This window comes from Rhipicephalus sanguineus, chromosome 6 (assembly GCF_013339695.2).
Source record: "Rhipicephalus sanguineus isolate Rsan-2018 chromosome 6, BIME_Rsan_1.4, whole genome shotgun sequence".
Lineage (NCBI taxonomy): Eukaryota > Metazoa > Arthropoda > Arachnida > Ixodida > Ixodidae > Rhipicephalus > Rhipicephalus sanguineus.
Window position 1 is genome coordinate 92,988,002 of NC_051181.1, and position 18,542 is coordinate 93,006,543.

Genomic DNA, 18,542 nt, shown 5'->3' on the forward strand with positions numbered 1-18,542 from the left:
TGATAAGAATAGCATAGAACATGGCATGGAATCGGGAATAGCATCGTTCCGCGATTGCACCCCAGGATTCGATGGGGACATCCAGCGAATGGTCCGAGCTTGTCAGTGCTGTTAGGAGACGAGGCAACCTCCACGAGCAAGGTTACATGCCTGGGAGTATGCAAATAATAAATGATTCAGTGCCCACATTGAGTTTGCAGGACCATTTCAAGGAACCGTTTCCCTCCTAGTGGTCAACGCACACTCCAAGTGGCTGGCACTGCTTCCTCTCAAATCCGTGTCATTAAAGTTGATGTGCCGCAAACGTCGTGGATTTTAACACGAAAGTGTTTTACGCCGAGGTCCACCAATACTTCAGTGACGTATTTCCGTCACGGAAATGACGTCCAAAATTGTACACGATCAGATGGCAAATAAAAACAGTTCCGTCAACGGGCATCGAACCCACGGCCGCTCGGTCCGCAACAGCAAAAGCCGGGCATGCTTTCCACTGCGCCACGGTCACACACTCTAGACGCTTTACAAACGTGTCTTTTATATGAAGTTTGAAGTTTATTTTTGCTTCCATTACAGAAACAAGGAGGAGGAGCAAAAGGCTACGAAGGCCTGACAAAGGGCTCCCGCTCCTGATGGCACTCAGCATCAGCGGTACAAATGATAATACGAAATACATCACACATGTTCATATCAAATTAAATGTCACATAAGCGGTATACAGATCACATGATGAATAACAGATGAAGAAAGAAAAAAAGAACATGTAGTTAAATCAAATTAATCAGGATAAGTAGCCCGGAATACAAAAGAAATATGCGCTGTAAACAATAGTTAAATAGAGATAATTAAGAATATGTAGAATAAATTTCCTGTGACTTCAGTAAAAATAACATAGGAAACGAGAGTGAATTGCATAATTCAATTGTAAAAAAATAAAAAAGCATAACAGTATGACACGAAAATGATAAACATCATGCATACTCCATTTGATGCTCTATAATATACAGTTTCATAGATTTTTTTGAGAAAGTACAAAAATCAAGGGGACTTAGGCGATTAAATAATTGCGGATCCTGGTAGCCTATATGCTGCCTGCCATAAACTGTTCTGAACTTCGGTATTACCCTAGTCTCATTGCGTAGGGAACACCGACATTTTGATTCGGATGATTTAGCTGTGTAGAGTTTGTTCGTTTTTATATGTTGAAATAGCCTATAGTAGTATATCTGGTTAGCTTTCAGCAAAGTGTGTTTAATAAACAAATCATGCGTTCGCAAATCTTGAAGCCTACCTGTGTAGTTTTCAAAGCATCTAAGGACTCTCTTTTGCAATGTTATCAATTGTTGATAGTTTTTCGAGTATGTCGTACCCCAAACAAGCAAGCAATATGTAAGTCGAGAGTAGAACATGGAGCAATATAATACTTTTTTAAGCCAAAGCGGAATCAATTCCCGAATTCTGTTAAAGCATCCCGTGATTTTACTAAGTTCTGCAGAGAATTTTTCTACATGTGTCGTCCAGGACATATCGCCTCTAAACCAGATGCCCAAGAACTTATGAGCTTCTACTTGTTCTATTTGCACATCTTGAAACAATATTGTCAACTTAAAATTCATTTGTTTGTTAATAGGTGCAAAAATTATGTATTTAGTTTTGTTGATATTAAGTTACAGTTTGTTGCTGTGCAACCATGACATAAGTAGTTTTAGGTAATTATTTATTGAAATCTCTAACGTCTGCAATGACTTTCCGGAAAAAACACATTAGTATCATCAGCATACATAAATACACTTTGAGGATATGGTATGTAAGAAAGATCGTTTATGTACAGGTTAAACAACAAGGGTCCAAGTATAGATCCTTGTGGGACGCCCAATTCCATATTCCACTCTCCCGGTCGGTGCGGCGGTGTTGCCCTCTGGGAGCGGTAAAGTAAAGTAATTCGTCATTACTGTGTCCTCCGTGATTAACACCTGCAACACGTTACACGTCCGTCCCATTCAGCGCGTTTTCAATAAAACACACCGCGAGGTGGCGATCTTCGCCCACGCGTCGTAAAAGCGTTGGCCTCACTCATAGCGTCACGCTAATCCAAACCAAAAATAGCTCTGCAACGCGCGCCTGCCTCACCTGGCTGTTACACCACGTTCCCCGCTCATGTTCTCGCCCAGTGCCCTCTAGAATATTTCTAAGTGGCGTTGGCCACTTAGAAATATTCTAAGTGCACGAAGCGCTTTCGAAATATCCTAAGTGCACGGAACGCAAAGCGCACGAAGCGCTTTGCGTTTCCCTCTAGCCCGGCCGTCGGGTTCAATCACATTTTAACATGCCGCGGGATGGCGACCAAGTTCTACGTTCAATATGCGACGCTCTTCTGGCTATCACAACTCGTTCTCTGATTATGCTTTCACCGTTAACTGCGACAGCTACCATAAGGTTTTGTGTGATCATTTAACATAGACGTTAGTCGTCGGAATGGAGATGTACCACCAATCATCAAAGTGGGCGCATCCACGTGAAACGGGGCTATAGCTGCCAGACATCAATATACATTGTGCAAACTCTCTTATATCAATATACAGTAAACATTCAGTTACTTCTGTAAGGGGACGCTTTACTTTCGTGTTATTCCGATTCCTGTGACGGAGGAATCAACCATCTTTTTTGCAGTACACGATGTTCCAAACACCATGATCTCGGTCAAAGGAGCTAGCATTCTGTTCAGAGGAGTTGGAAGCCTTCATGTGAGACAACCACATTAGACATGCCAGAGTGACACCTGACCACCTATCCTCCAATGATCAGGTTCAATGCATGATGCAGGAAGGAAAATAGGTTTCAAGATGCGCTAGTGGCGGATACATGGCCACTAAACTGGCACGTTTCCTTGTAAGCCAATGTGTTTTTCCACACTGCACAACAGGGATGAGTCCTGCATAAATGCTGATGAGCCAACGTGTTTTTCCACACTGCACAACAGGGATGAGTCCTGCATAAATGCTGATGGGCAGGAGACTACACATTGCGCTGGACAAATTGCACCCACACCTGTTGGGGAGATGAGGGATAAGCAAGAAAAACTGTCGCAGCAAGGCAACCAGGAGGTGCTATAATTCGAATACTAACAGCCTGTATTATTCCACAATTACCTGGCAGGCCCAAAGTGGTTGCCTGTTGTTGTATACGACATCACTGGACCCTCGTCTTACAATGTTCGTACCACGGACGGTCGTCTTTAGAAGCGTCATGTTGATTAGAGGAGGAGCCGAGAGTGGAATAAATACTCTGAGCAACCTCCGATTGTGTCACCTAATGAAATATTTGGCCAGGAGCCACTTGGTTTTGAGCCTTTTGACCATTCCGAGGAACGAACTTCACCAACCAAGGATAGTGGCGCCACGGAAGAACCAGTGGCCGAGTCACCCTCATCGCCTCTCTCAAGCCCGATGTAACATTCATCACAGCCAGTACCACACCTGGTGGGAATATCCAAACAGACTGGCCGCCCTCAGCGCGCTAGAACAGCGGGTTACTTCAAGAACTACATCACCTAGGAGGGGAGGGAGTGTTATGTCATCGTCCTGGTGTAATATGTAGGCAACCTTGGTACATGGACATAGACTGCTGGCAACAAAGGCAGTGACTATCTGCCGGTGCGCATAACCCTACCGGAATTGCTCGACGTACGTGCCAGACAACACATACGATAACGAAAACTGTACCTTTGAATGTTGTACGGAAATAAGGGTAGTGGCGGCGTACTGGACTGCAATAGCGCTACGCGAGATGGCACTGAAAATACTATCATCATCCTGAGATAAACACATTTTTGCTGCCGGTTTGCGCTCGTCATGCTACTGCGCCTCTGGCTCCCTGTGGTATTTTTTTTTCGTTGCAAAATCTTGGCTCGCATGTGTAGTTATCACCATGTGAGCAAACTGGCCACGACTGGCAAAAACAACGTCAACCAAGTAAGGTTTGCATCGTTTAATGTCCCGAGCTGGTACAAGCAATATGTAGCAGGTCCAAAGAAATGAAGTCATACATATCGATAGCTTTCAATCCATGTATAGCGACTCTGAAAGCTGAGATATACGTGCATATAACTGAACTCCGAGATCACTGAACGAAAATTGCTTTAATTGTGTTGCGGCGTCCGAGTTTAATAGCGTAGATTTAGGACAAGGGTCTTATCCTGCCATTAGCTATGCGGCTCTTGGCAGGTTTTGTTGACCTTGGAGTGAATGCATGGTGTGGAATCGGAAAGAAAGATTGCGCAGAGCCGACAGATAGTTAGCGCAGTGAGAGCAATGTAGCTTTGCTAACTTTGTTAGACACGCAATCGGTGATGCGTACAGCTCTGCCTTTTTCGCTATGCGATGTCACATTGGTTGCGTTACCAATAAGCATTATCGCGTTGTTTCGACCATGTAGGCGCGCATTTTTATTTGCCGGACGTGAGCCCTTACCATAGATATTGCGTATTTAGGTGAAAGGTAGATGAAAATATTTCAGGTTTGTTATGTTTCTCCTCATAGTTCAGTTACACAGTTTCTACACCTAAAATTTCTTGGCCCAAGTTGTAATCGGACTGCTGAGTATGCAGCTATGATGAATGCTAAAGAAACAGAGATATAAGGTTAGTGCTTACAGATTCAAAGAACACAATTCTAATAAAACAAGATTTAGGCATGCAGTTTACATCTTTGTTGGTGCTCGCACAGAACATTAGACATCTGGTCAACTATAAGCACTGTCTATGTATCACATAGACATGTTCATAGAACATGTTCCATGAACATGTTCATGTTATCACATGTTCATGGAACTTGAGCACTATATTGCCAGCAAGCACTCACGTAATCAGCTGGTGGGGCATGATGTGAATCTGTGTCAATGCTGGATAAATAAAGTTGATATATATTGCATACTTGTCGTGTTATTTACTTTTTCACTATATTTGTGCTTGGAAGCTGATGTCTCTTTTCTCCCTGCTACTTTTAGAAGCTCCAGCTTGAAATACGTAAAACTTCGCAGTGTGGTAGTGGATAAGACAAGCTCGTGTATGTATTAACTACCTCTTCAATTTCCTAGGGTTTTTTTTTTCGTGACAGTAGTGCACAGACTTTCACTTCACAGCGGTAGGCACTATAACTGTAATTCAATCAAACAGCAGGAGTGGGTGTGCTCAAACAAACTTGGGAGGTTTCTCTGCTATATGAAAAAAACACCAGCACATCTAATGAGTACAATGTCATTAATCAAAACAACCTAAACGTGCTTGGTGAAGCTGTGCTGCAGGAAGTGCTCGCCACATTTATGATTTGTTCATTAGCTGTAATAATTTGATGGCGCCCATTGAACATATGTGCAAAGGCTAATGCATCTGAACACAGCCTGATGAGCTTTGGCGCATCTTTTGGAAACCTCTATGATCTGAAGACAGTTAATTATGGCAAAACAGTTCTGAGCGTAGTTTTGAAACTGTCTCACAAACCACTGTTAATTCCCCACACTTAATAGTATCTGATGATTCACACGAAAAACATGATATGATTACGGGTCATACAGTACTGGACAACTTTAAATTGATTTTGACTGCTTGTAGCCTTGACGAAGACAAGAGTCTTGTCGAAACATCTGCTCCAGTGACGCCTCGTGTTCAAAAATTTTTCATCTTTTCAAGCTTCCATGTTTCCCAGAATTTCATACGCAAATCTAAGCATACAAGTGTCCTTGCACTTCGTCCCCGTCAAAAGGTAGCCACCATGGCTGGGACTAGAGCCTGCATCGTTGAACTCAGCAGCGCCACGTAATGTCACTAACGCACAGAGGTAGTGTTAAATTTCAACATTATTGTAGTGTAGTTTGCAAAAATCTATAGAAAGCTAATGCTTGTGGACGATCCTAAGCACCCCTCCATGAGATGCCTGGTAAACTATTAAAAATACTACATTGCAAGCGTGAGGTTCAAGGTGACCTGTTGTAGCAGACGTTCACATGTTTCACCGTAATTGCACAGTGAACATTCGGGGGTAGTCATCTTGTCGCTGCATGGCAAACCTGGAAAAACAAGTAATGACATCACCAGATACTGATAAGCATAATGTGCGAATATGAAACATCGCAAAAGTAATAATATAAACTTAATGAACGAGTAAACGTCAGTTTGTTATTTCTATATGCAATCGTACCCTATAATGCATGTTGTATCACTGGGGGTAGCTTCTTTACAAGGCATGTCATGTAACAGGTGCAGTAGCCATAGTACAAAGCTGTTCCCTTGTCACTTAGGCCAGAAGGGTACGGCAGAAAAAAGACAGGAATATTCCTGGTTAAAGTGACTGTTTCTTTGTTACACTAAAGCGAAAGTACATTCAGAATTATGTGAAGGTTTTGTTGCACTAAGTGTGTAGTAAAAACAACCTAAACCGACAACATGCAGAAATGAGACATCTAACCTTGCTTCTCAATTGGTAGGGCAACAAACTATGACTCATGTGTTTTTTGCACTGATGTACGGGCTAATTACGAAGATAGAAGCAAGGCGTTAGCAATGCATTTGCCTTCTTTTATTGCAGTGGCCATGTTTGTGTTACCAAATAATAAGCTTGCGGAGTTCAATTATATTGACTAAACAACTCGCTCCCACATGAAGCCACGTCGCAATGAACGCACGTTTTCTCGGCGGCGGAGTATGAAAAGTTGAAAAATTTAATATTGCAGTGCGTAGCCTCCTTTGGGCAACCACACAGACATTGGTAAAAAATTGTAGCGGTCAGCTTGGCTATGCCAAGATATACGTAGCGTGAGTTCAGCTGAATATTCTTAGCTCTCCTGGTTGTCTGATATCAGCTTGATTATCATGCTTATTGCTGCTTCAGTGACGCACACACATGGTATACACATTATGTGACACATGTGTATTCATTTCTTGCTCAACGCAATTTCTCTCTTGCCACAAGGACGGTTCCGTTGTAAGTGTAGTAACACGCTGCCGCCTCTATGGCTCCAACATCTGACGCAGCGTCAGACGGCCACTTTGCGACGGAGGCGCACAGCTGCGAGCGCGCCGGCGCCAGTATGTCCGCCACGGCTATGACCTCACTCCTCTGCAATGCGCAGGTCGGCAAGACGCGCTGCGGCGGCGACTCCGGTACGCCAGCTGCGCGCCGTGTGACGTCACTCTTCCTCGCGCATGTGCAGCGCGGCTCTTGGACTGCCACGCGAAACTGCTACAGCTCGGCCAGTGCAGCTAACGCTGCAAAAGTGAAGCAGTGTGTTTTTACTCACAGGCCCGTATATTCTCGGTCTTGAAACGAGTGTTCATCCGGTGAATGCTTCAGCCGTCGCTTCGTTCACCCAAGTTAGCTGAATGCGCTTCGCGAAAGCATTTTTAACGAGTCAAAACAAACAGAACGAAACTAGTGTGTCGGCCGGCAGTGGCTTCAAATATTTTACAGCGAAACGAAACATTGCTAGACGCATCCTAATGCATCGCGAGTCGTTACCTGCCATTGCGTCACCTCTGCCGCCGTGTATTTTGAAATAAAAATATTTTGTCAATAGGCTGCTGCAAACTACCAGTCACCTCGAATGAAAACGACTGCGAAAGATTGGTGAAGCGGTACCTGGCAAGGCAAGACCACTTGCAAGTTGATTTATTGAAGCGTAGCATTATAAAAACAAGGAGTATTGGGTTATTTCAATAATATGTTGATATGGAGTTTACATGAAAGTGCAATAGCGCGAGTGGCGGCCCCCATAGTGTCCGCCATGCGATCCTAACGCAGAGGCCAGTAGATCTATTCTCGGTGTTTGAAGCTGCAGCTCGCCGCAGTCGATTTTTTGCCCTCTGCGGCGACCGCTGGAACTTGAGAGTTTCTGGGCCCTATACGTATTGTGTACTGTGTAACAGTTGCCTAGTAGCAACCATGTAACCCACTCGGTGTACCGCACGTGAGCGGCAGTGAAGAAGCTGGGCAAGCGTTCCGACGGCGAGGAGTCGCGCCTGCATTCGGCTACCTTTGCCTGTTGGCTCGACGGCGACGCGCAACCCGCGCTTCCTCGTACTGGCAGTCTCCCCTTTGAAACATGCGACACGCTTCCGGCTAATGGCGGATCCAAAGAGCAGCTGAACACGCTGGTAGCGCGATGTATTACGTCACAACACAACGGGCAAACACAACTGGTAGGCTGGAAGTAATTGAGAACGACTATGAAGTATTATTGAATACGGTTATATCAATCGCAGTGCATGTATTAGAGCAGACAGGCACACGTGGCTGCCACTGAGCAAGGTCATGCAATGAAGAAGCGAAACCTATGGTCTTGCGAAAAGCGCCGTAGAAGGTACGCTTTTTACCATCCTCTGTTTGAAAACGCCGCCAACCCGGCGTTCCATAGTACGTTGCGAGATGGCGATACGTGTCTGTATAAATGGGGGTGCTTAGAAATATATTGTCAATAAAGTTTATTCCTCCTCCTCCTTAGAAGTCGGTGCATACTCTCCTGGCAGCAGGGTGTTTACACCCTTTTTCTGGGTGAGCGTCCGCCGGGCCGAAGTCGTTGACGCGGTTGCCGGCTTTTAAGGATATGTGTAAACATGATAATAGATACGCTGGCGAAACTGCAGAAATAAAACGAACATTATGTTCACAGTGTCTACAATAGCGCGCGTCTGCGTGCTCTGAAACGACGTGGTGGTTCTGTCGGAGTTTTTCCCATAATTACTCCTTGACCCTGGCATTACACATCTTCCCTGTAAAATTTGCGCAAAAGGACAATTAACAAATACGTGAATGATATCTGGGACTCGGCATAGAGTAAATAGGCTGTGAAGTATAATGCAGGCAGGCAATGATTACATTTCGCAGCTTGAATTTCTCTTCTTTATGGCCTTCTTCAGTTCCTTCTTTTGGAGTTGCTGTTTCTTAACTGCTCTGTTTATCTCTATATAGTAATAAGGAAGCAACATGCATGCTTTTTACTTGCCTAGAATGGTATAAGTTTGGTTACTTTGGTGCATGAATTCAGTGTGGACGTGTTGCCTGAGAAGACAACATATCTATACACGTATTGTGTATATCACGTGTAAAACGTGCATGTACGAGTTTGATGAAGCACTCATAAGCAAGAACTAAGATTTGACACACTGTGCTTCTCACAAGTTTATTTCGTGTATAGTTCGACCTTATATTAAAATTGGAATCATGACGGGACAGAAGGCACTTGAGATCGCAACTTAATGCACCTCTAAACATAGAGGTGCATTAAGGCACCTCTATGTAGCGTCGGTGGCAAGCTCTGTAGTCCAACTAATTCCTATCAATATATGCGTACGTGGACAGTGCTGTTCAGGGGTTCCTACTGCGGCAACGAATGAACTCCTGCTCCATGAAATGGCAAATGAAAGTGCTGGAGAATGAAATACAAAACTGATAATAAAGGAAGCATGTATATTCATGCGAAAGCAATTACGTGGACATTCGAGACGCACTACTCCTCACAAGACAAATAGCATAGGTACAGCGCACTTGCTCTTAGCTCTCCGGGACAGCCACTCTACGACGCTGGCTGAGATGTACAACAGAAATCTTCTGAGCTCCGTGTTTGTCTAAATAGACATAAGCAAGGAGCTCATCATATGAAGCTGGAATACGAAAGCAGACATTCAAAGAAATAAAGAATAAAACACGTACAATGCAATATACTAATCGGATCGCTCGCAGGAAGAATATAAAGGTGCGCAGACGATGTATGCACTCATGCACCGGTATCCTTCGGCCCATCATTCGAAACACGGCAGCGAGAATGCTCGGCTGAGGAAACATGCACTATATTGCCTTAGAAGAAGGCTTTCTTCCGGTGGAAAAAAACAGTAGAAGGAGTGAAAATGGCATGGTCCAGGAGCAGTCACCTAGTGGTCGGTCAGCGTTACTATAGGTGTGTATAATGCACAAGCATGGAGGGGCTTCAACCAAGCGTTCAAGAGTGACAGAAAAAAGAATGCATTTGCGGAAAACACTTTAAAAGTAAGAACTAGTCACGCTTTCATTTGCGTGTACTTATCACACCTATTTCCTCATAAAACATTCATCTAGGATGAAATATAGTCTGGCTTGGTTTGTATGTCCGGGGAACGGCTGGGTTAGGCGAAGCAGTGCTTTCTTGTGGCTGGAGCTATTAAGGAGTTCACACGAATATGGGTCCTCTTTCGGAGTCGGGCCACGATGGGTATGCATGGCGCCCATTACGTCCCAAACCCGCCACCTCTGTCCGTCTGTGCACAATCTCGCCAACCTTGATTGGATCGGCTGGGCAGTGGCGAAATGAAGCAAGGCGACTTGATTGGTGATAGCTATTGTGAATAAAGTGATGGGCGTTCTTTTTGTGGAAACTTCGCGCGTATGTGTACCACTACATGGGAAGGGATGGGGGTGTTTTTGTCTTGTGTTGTTTTGTAGCCCAGGGAATTTACCAGTGCTTCAAACCTCCTCTATGCAGCTAGCTGTGTATAAAAGCTGGTGCCCAAGAAATTGCACAGGGAACGGGCCAGGGGAGAAATGTCTGTTTGCAAGCATAAAACAAGCAGATTACATTCTAGCAACCTGCATTTTATTCGAAATAAGGAAAGAGAAGAAAACGCACCGCTGAACGCTAACATTTTTTTTTGTATGTGGGGTGCATGAACCGAAACCTATTGCATTTCTTTGGGCCATGTCGTTTCCGTCGTTATTTGAAAGTTCAGTTCGAGAACGTTGGTATTTCTATCTCTCATTGAACGCAAAGATAGCTTCCCGCAACTCTATGGTGATTTATTATTGTTAAGCTCATTCATTAGTGCATTAGCGAAGTAATGTACACATTTATTCTGGTTCTTGAGTGATGACAGTATGGTGTGGCAAAATATATGAATATTTTCCTCTTGCCTCCATGCCTGATCCAAGCATTAGTAGTCGTAACAAGAATCTCTAAAGCAAGATAAATTCTAAAATCCGCCGTGTAAGTGACGGTGACGGTTTAGAAGAAATCACCGCAGCTGTGCACATACATTTTACTTTTGCAAGTGATTTCCTCTGCAACGTGCAGGAATACAATTTTTTTTTCTTTAAACACTTTGACCATAAACTCGTGTGCAATGCCCATCCCCAGCCCTAATATCACTGATGGTGGAGATAGCGCAAGCTCTATGGGTATCCTTTCTTCTGATCGATATGAAGCCTGCTTTTCCTGAAAATCGTTAGGCTCGTTTTGAAAAACCCTGCTAACAAAGCCGATGGCGTATGCACCAACACAAATTTTACATGGTGTAGTTAAAAACAGAGCTCTTGCGTGAACCATTCTCGAATATAGTTATGCTGTTTTTTTAAGTATGAAGAGTCGTTAGTTTTCGCTGCTTGTGCATTCGAATTCGTTTAGCTGTTCTTGAATGAGAACGCCTGTGCGGAGTGTCAAGACAATGCCAGCACATCAGTTTCAGTGGAAGCTCAAGATGGCAAGTACATAGACGCAATGATAGGTGTCGAGCAGCGAAAGCAGCACGTGAGCCCTAGCGGCTGGCGCTTTGCGAAGCGCAATGCCAATATATGTCCACGAAAAATATGCACAGTGAAGCAACGTGTGCGCAAAGCATCCCACCAAACGATGCCTTGCGAAATAACGCCAACCTTAACAAACAGCACGCTACGGCTGAATCGGTCCGGTGAGAATCGATGTCGCGAGAGAGTGTCCAATGACGCCTTTGTTCAACTGAAACGCGCTGTCGCCGAGGGACCTTGCTACTCGCATTGCGTCATCGCGTGCACTAGCCCGAGCGTAAATCTATAAAGCGGCGCCAAAAATATACCGCACGTCTGGCCAACTCACGGGAATCCCTTAGATGTGCCTTTGAGGGAGCTCAGTGTAACGCATGCAGCAACTAAGCTAGATCACAGCGCTCTGAACCGCTACCTTGGCTTTAGTTCTGTATCTTTGTGGTTGTTTTCTCACTGCAGCTTAGAGGTATGGTAAAATAATAGCATATAATATGAGTTATTCCCTCCTGGCTAGACATACCTGCCGCGGTAGTCTAGTGGTTATAGTGCTCGACTGATGATCCGAAGGTCGCGGGATAGAATCCCGGCCGCGGCGGCCGCGTTTTCGAAAGAAGCGAAAATACTTGAGGCCCGTGTACTTCGATTTACGTGCACGTTAAAGAACCCCAGGTGGTTGACATTTCGGAGTGCTCCACTACGGCTGCTTTCGTAGTAGTACCGTGGTTTGTTACTGTTAAAACCCAACAATTATTATTATTATATACCTAGCTTGGAATTGAATAGTTGCACGAGATTCACTAAGTGTCAATACTGGCTTTCGTAATACAGTTGAAATAAAACGAGGGACAAAATATAATAGATTAAGGCGAATGCTTGCGGGACAATTGCATATTAGATACTCGACACGTGGAGATACCTTAGTAAAAGTACGTGCTAAAGAGCCAGCTTTTGCGCATCGTCAGTAAACGAATGCTCTCGCATCGACACCGCTAAAACACTGCGCGCGGGACTCGTAGGCTATGCTGTACCGCCACATGCAATGGCGGAGTGACTCGAAAGGGAACTCGAAATGGCGCCGTAATCAACCATATTCAACCTATGCATGTCAGTGGTCCGGAGGACAATATAGATCATTCCAAAAGTGAGAGAAGGACTGTGTCTCACGTTTGGTGTAATGATCGCCTACAGTAACACAAAACAACTTGAACAACGCCCACCGCTGTCTACCACACATCTTCCATAACAGTGTAAGGGCGACTTGCAATAGGGAACAAATCCGCCTACCCATAGGTACGTAGGTGCAATCACAATGTTAGTCGCTTCACATTTCTTTACTGACAATGGCTTCGGCACAAGGACGGTTGAGACGTTGCATCGTATTAGCAGTGCATCAGCATAGTAAAAACGCTAGCAACAGGCATAAAAGAAGCTCTACAAAGAGTATTAACGAGAGGTAGCTGAACCAGCAGTCGAGCAAGCAGTCTCATTAGTGTCTCACATTTAGCAGCGTAGAAGGCAGTGATTTTCTTACAGTACCTTGTGTTCTTTGTTCCGACAGGACACGCTTAATTTTTTTAGCTGCGGAACTGGCTGCATACATTGACGCGATTGAGGCTAAAGAAACTACGATTGAATGCAAGGCAGATGAACCCTATGCTTATAAAACACTATTAAACAATCAAAAAGTAAGTTGAAGTGTGATTCTTGGGGTCGCACATACACATGTACAAGTTTGGAAGTGGTGGCACCATAAAAACTTGCACTGAAACATTGACTGAATAAGCCGGGGCTGATGCCCGCCGGGGACTTCATAAACGGAGTTGTTTTCATCATCATCGTCATCACACCCATGAAAAGGGCAGTTGCCTCAGTTCATTGCTTTGGTAGCATTCGCACTTATGTCGTGTCGTTTGCTTTCAGCCACTGATACCAAAGCTGCGAAGAAAAGCTTTATCCATGGCGCTATTCCGAAGCTTGTCGGCGTCGCTACATCAAACCGCTTCCACAAGTTCTTAGCGCCATTTTCTTGGCGGCTATGTTCTTCAATATCCTTTTTTTCGCAGTAAATTACACTCCGGAATTGGGCCTTTGGATTCGCTGCTGGTGTTCGGGCATATCATGATTATTCTTGAAGGACATCAACTTCCACGTCTCTAATTCAAAGCGTGAAAGGGAAAACCCACACGCGAACTAAGCAATATAACCACGCACCGAAACTCAAGCTATTCGCACTCTGTGTCGTAAATAACGCAGGGAAGCAGATTCGATTACTACATGAGAAGAATAAGTGCTGGTTTGACCATCTTCACAGAGACAAAATAAGAATAAAAGCAGAGATAATTATTATGAAGTTCTTGCTATTTCTCAAGTGGAAAATGACTTATGAAAATGGCTGTGTCCCAAGCTAACGATTCGGAGGCGCTTTCGCTGCTGTTACTGCTTTTCGCAAGCGTATTGCGTCAAACTTGCGTATACGTACTATTCCACTCTCGGCGAAAATGACCGTAACGGAAATGATTATACCAAAAGCCACTCTTTCAGTGTAAATTATTGTAGAGAGCAGTTACTGAGAAGGACCACAGATAACATGTTGTGTGTGTTGGTGGAAGAACGTTCACGCATTGGATCCCACACGTGACTGATATGATATTGCACGCTAACTGATTATTTACGACCAATATTAGCAAAAGGAAGACAGATTTCTCAATGTATGTATGTATGTATGTTTGTATGTATGTATGTATGTATGTATGTATGTATGTATGTATGTATGTATGTATGTATGTATGTATGTATGTATGTATGTATGTATGTCTAACGGGAGGAGCAAACAACACTGCAAGCAACACAAAACTAGTACTGTGGCAGCTTTTTTTTCAAAGTTGCTTTTTTACAAGCTTAATACAAAAATACTTGCTTGAGAACTGGAGACACTATGGAGGAGCTCGTGTGAGTACACAAAAAGATATAGAGAAGAGCTGGGGGAAGTACCGAGACTAACACCTCTTTAGTTTACGCACATTTTTTCACATACATTTGTTTCCCTAGATGGCTATAAAGAAGACCTTATCAACTCATCCTACAAAAGAAAATTGCCACAACATCTCGTATGCGCCGCGACTGCTTAGACCAAACCAGGCTGATTGTTGCTGATTGCGAGCATGCGGGGAAACGGGTGCAAACGAGCAGTACGAACTCGCAGCACCTTTTTTTTTGGTTCACTTTATCCTAAAAATAGAAGGAACAGCGTAGATCTGAAGAAGCTTCATAAGCTATATATCTCCATGAATAGACGAAAACATCCTTGAACAGGCGATGTCACTGGAGGCAAGGTTTCGACAAGTGAACTTGTCTTTGGAAGGAATCTCCACTTTCCACTTGACAAAGTAAGTAATGCGACGATAAGCCCACTTACCGAAAACGTGGCACCAGCGATATACCTTGTTGGATGATTTCCTTTTTCATGTCTTCAAGCATCAATCTTCCCCTGAACTTCAGTCCTGCTTGGATATCTCAGCGGAAGAACACGCAATCACGCTCTGCTTAAAGAATCGGTGACAACCTCCCAAGTTGCGCAAGTTGGTATGTGGAGCTTATAGGGACGGCAGCTGTTGTCTGAGCTGTCGACCTAGATATTGAAAAGTTAAATCATCTCGCTTTCGTCGCGCTCGCGCTATTAACGAACCACTAGCGATATTAGGAGCCATCAAGAGCAAATGAAGAACATATGCAGGGGTCTAAACCTGTCTGGAAAAAAATTAGGTACAAGCAGGCGGTAGATGATTACGTTATCTCTTTTGCGGCAAAGAAAACGCAAACAGTAGCGTGACTGAGCAGCAATACACGCGCCTCTATAAAGCCGGCAAAGGGTTAGAAGAAAAAAGAAGATATACTACACTAATATTTTCAGTGCTGCTAAGGCATACTGTAGATGCGATGAACGCGGTCTTCAATGCTGTCTAGACCTTGTATTGTTTGCAACACTTCTAATGTTTGGGATATCAGTTCTGACAGCTCTTAATAGCGCAGCACTATAGGGGCGAGCTTTTGAATGCCTTGGTGTTTTTTCGGTGCCTGCTGTTCTTTGCCTTCCCTTTGTGCATATGCCGAATGGAAAAGACGATACGTGTCGTGGATTCGCTCCCACGGCATAAATTTACTTTTGTGTTGATTAACGCTGCTGTTCGATCTCGCAGGATACCCAGCGCACTCCAAAAAAAACTACAAATGTTGGCAATCAACTGATTCCACGCCGATAATAATCGATTGCTGTCAGGTGAGCTCTTGCAATCTCGCATTATTGACATGCGCATGCGCATTTTTGCAATACTCGCAACAACGCGCATGTCACCTTGTTGCAATCTCGTTAGGCTGACTCTTATGTGGAGTTACTTTTCGGTTCTCAGAACTCTACATGAAACAAAGTAGGGTGTTGTGGACGCAGGACCTTTTGCAGGCGCTAGAAGGCTTTCACGTTTATTGTATTTCCCAAAGGAATGTGTGCACGAAATTGCAGACGCTGCACAACCATAGAGTTTCATTCAATAACCTGGCGTTTCAAAGCACTCAAGCAGTGCATTTGTTTGTTTCAAGAGGCCGAAGAACGCTAGATATCTTGGTTTGATGCGACATTGCAGCTTAACAGGTTGTATTGACAGTTTTACCAAAGTGTTGCGCACTCGCCGCTGGCGTAGATGTAGCGTTCTATGCCAGTGCAGGAATTGCATAGAGTTGAGGTTTTTTTTTATAGGCGCGTCTTCTGCCAAAACACGTTCAAATCGACTGAAAAACGACGGCGAAGCTAAGTACACGCACCGTAACGCTCCTCTGACTCGACTTCACAACAAAACGAGAGATGCGTAGGGGGCAGACCACTTGGACAGACGCAACTGGCATCGCAGAAAGTGATTACGTTATGTGTTCTGGCTCAATGGAGTACTATTACTTGCATAAATAGATAATACATACATTCGAGGAAAAAACAAGCGTGTTTTTGTTTTAGGTGTTGTAAAAATATATTTCATTAGATCGTGATGCCAGATCTGGAACACAAATGCAGAGCAATGCATAGCCTTGTGGTGAATTTGTCCAGCTTTCACTTCTATCTCACGGGGACGCAAACTTTTTGCAATAAGGTTTACTCACAAAAGAATCAAGCAAGATTTAATCAGTAGAACATCATGTCACTTTGTTGTACACTCGGAAAAGAGGCGTCGCTAATCTCAAGAACCTAATCCAACCGAAGCAGATCCGAAAGCGTGTACTTCCCGTCATTCCCATGGTGGTTGAAGCGCCGCTCAAGGAGCCCGCATAGAGAATAGCGCCAGATTCTCCTCTTGGTATAATATTGTAAAACTGTATGCTTCGCAACAAACAGCAATCCAATTTTAGTATATGTACTTTGGAAGCGTTTGTGATATAACTAGCACAGATAAAGCCACCGCTTCTTATGCCCAAAATTCTTGTCAGGAAGATGATCACGGAACACTTATAGTAGGAACAGGTATCCATTTCCCCATTCTGTGTATTTTTAAGCGCGTAAAGCTACAACAAATAGAAAATATAGCTAAGTTCCATGCGGAGTCTACGTATATTTTCTTCCTTTCAGTTATATTGGTGCTGTTATAGTATTATCAAACTTTTTTCAACCTGTACATTCGTGCTATTGCGTGTGTATCACTACACTTACTGATCCCCTATTTTTATCAGTAAGAAAGAAAAAGGGGCACAGGGCGTTAGAGGTGCCTTAGCATAAGTATACATGTCGCGACGCTGCTACCAATCCATAACATGCAAATAAAAAGTCTGATGATAAAAATTTTAGAAAAAACATACCGCTGGACCAGCAAACAAATACTTTCACAGTTAATATGCAGTAAAATATTATTGCGCTGATATTGACGAACCTAACGCCACACCACAGCTGTGCCACGGAGCACATTATGCAATTAAAGTACGTGCGAAAAAAAAATTCCTACAGGACTACCTCGACTAGTGCGTCGATAATTCGTCGAGGGCTGCAAAAACAAATTATGCAGCAGCGTTTCAGCACTTCTACGCGTGCACCAGGAAGATGAGAGAAAAACAAGAAATCCGTTCGTTGTTTACCAATTTCCAACGAAGTTAAATGTACGGGGCTAATATCGACCCGGATACTGTGGATAAACCAGCTTATAACTATGCCTCCGTGTTCACAAAATTTCGGTCGGACATTTTTAGCTAACAGTACTGATCTTCCAATTTTCTGAAATCATTTGTCTTTCGGGCAAGCTAGGAGTAAGATACGTCAAATCCGCAGCACAAAATTGACAACGCCAGTATACAAACTAGCATTGTGATGCTGCCAATGAAATTGGAGGTGCCATGGCTATGCAGGTGCATTTTGTTGTCTTATTTTCGTGTGTTCGTATTCTTCGCTTGATAATGAAACGCACTGACTTGCCTATGGTATATAACCATCAAATCACTTGCTTTCACAGACCACACACCAGTCACGTCCGTCGTTCTCATTATAACAACACATTATTTTTTGCCTTTTAAATGACTCATCACAAACAAGCTGCCAGAAAAAAATTCGGCAGATCCCACGGCTTGCGGGAATATGTTTCGTGCGGAGCAGGCAGCTAGTAGTTCTGTGCTGCATTTTCTGGCTTTGAGCCAAGCGCTGGGAGGTGGATCGCGCGTTTTTGTAAGTGTAGAAGTAGTGTGCACATCGTGGGCTTCCCAGACACGTCCACAGCACTGAAGAGGTCAGTTATGGTCTCACGTACCGTGGCACTCACTTTAGAGCACAGACGTCTGTAAGATTAAAACGAAGTGCACTTTACGGTGCGATGATGTTAATATCATCGTACATTTTGTTAGCGTATTCCTCCGAGATCGAAGAACCCTTGAATATAGCTTACTGAATCATAGGAATACAAATGTACTGTTTATGAGACTGCTATAGTAGCGGAGCCAACAAGCAACAAAAACAACCTGGCATAAGCCTGTAGCGTAGGAGTACAT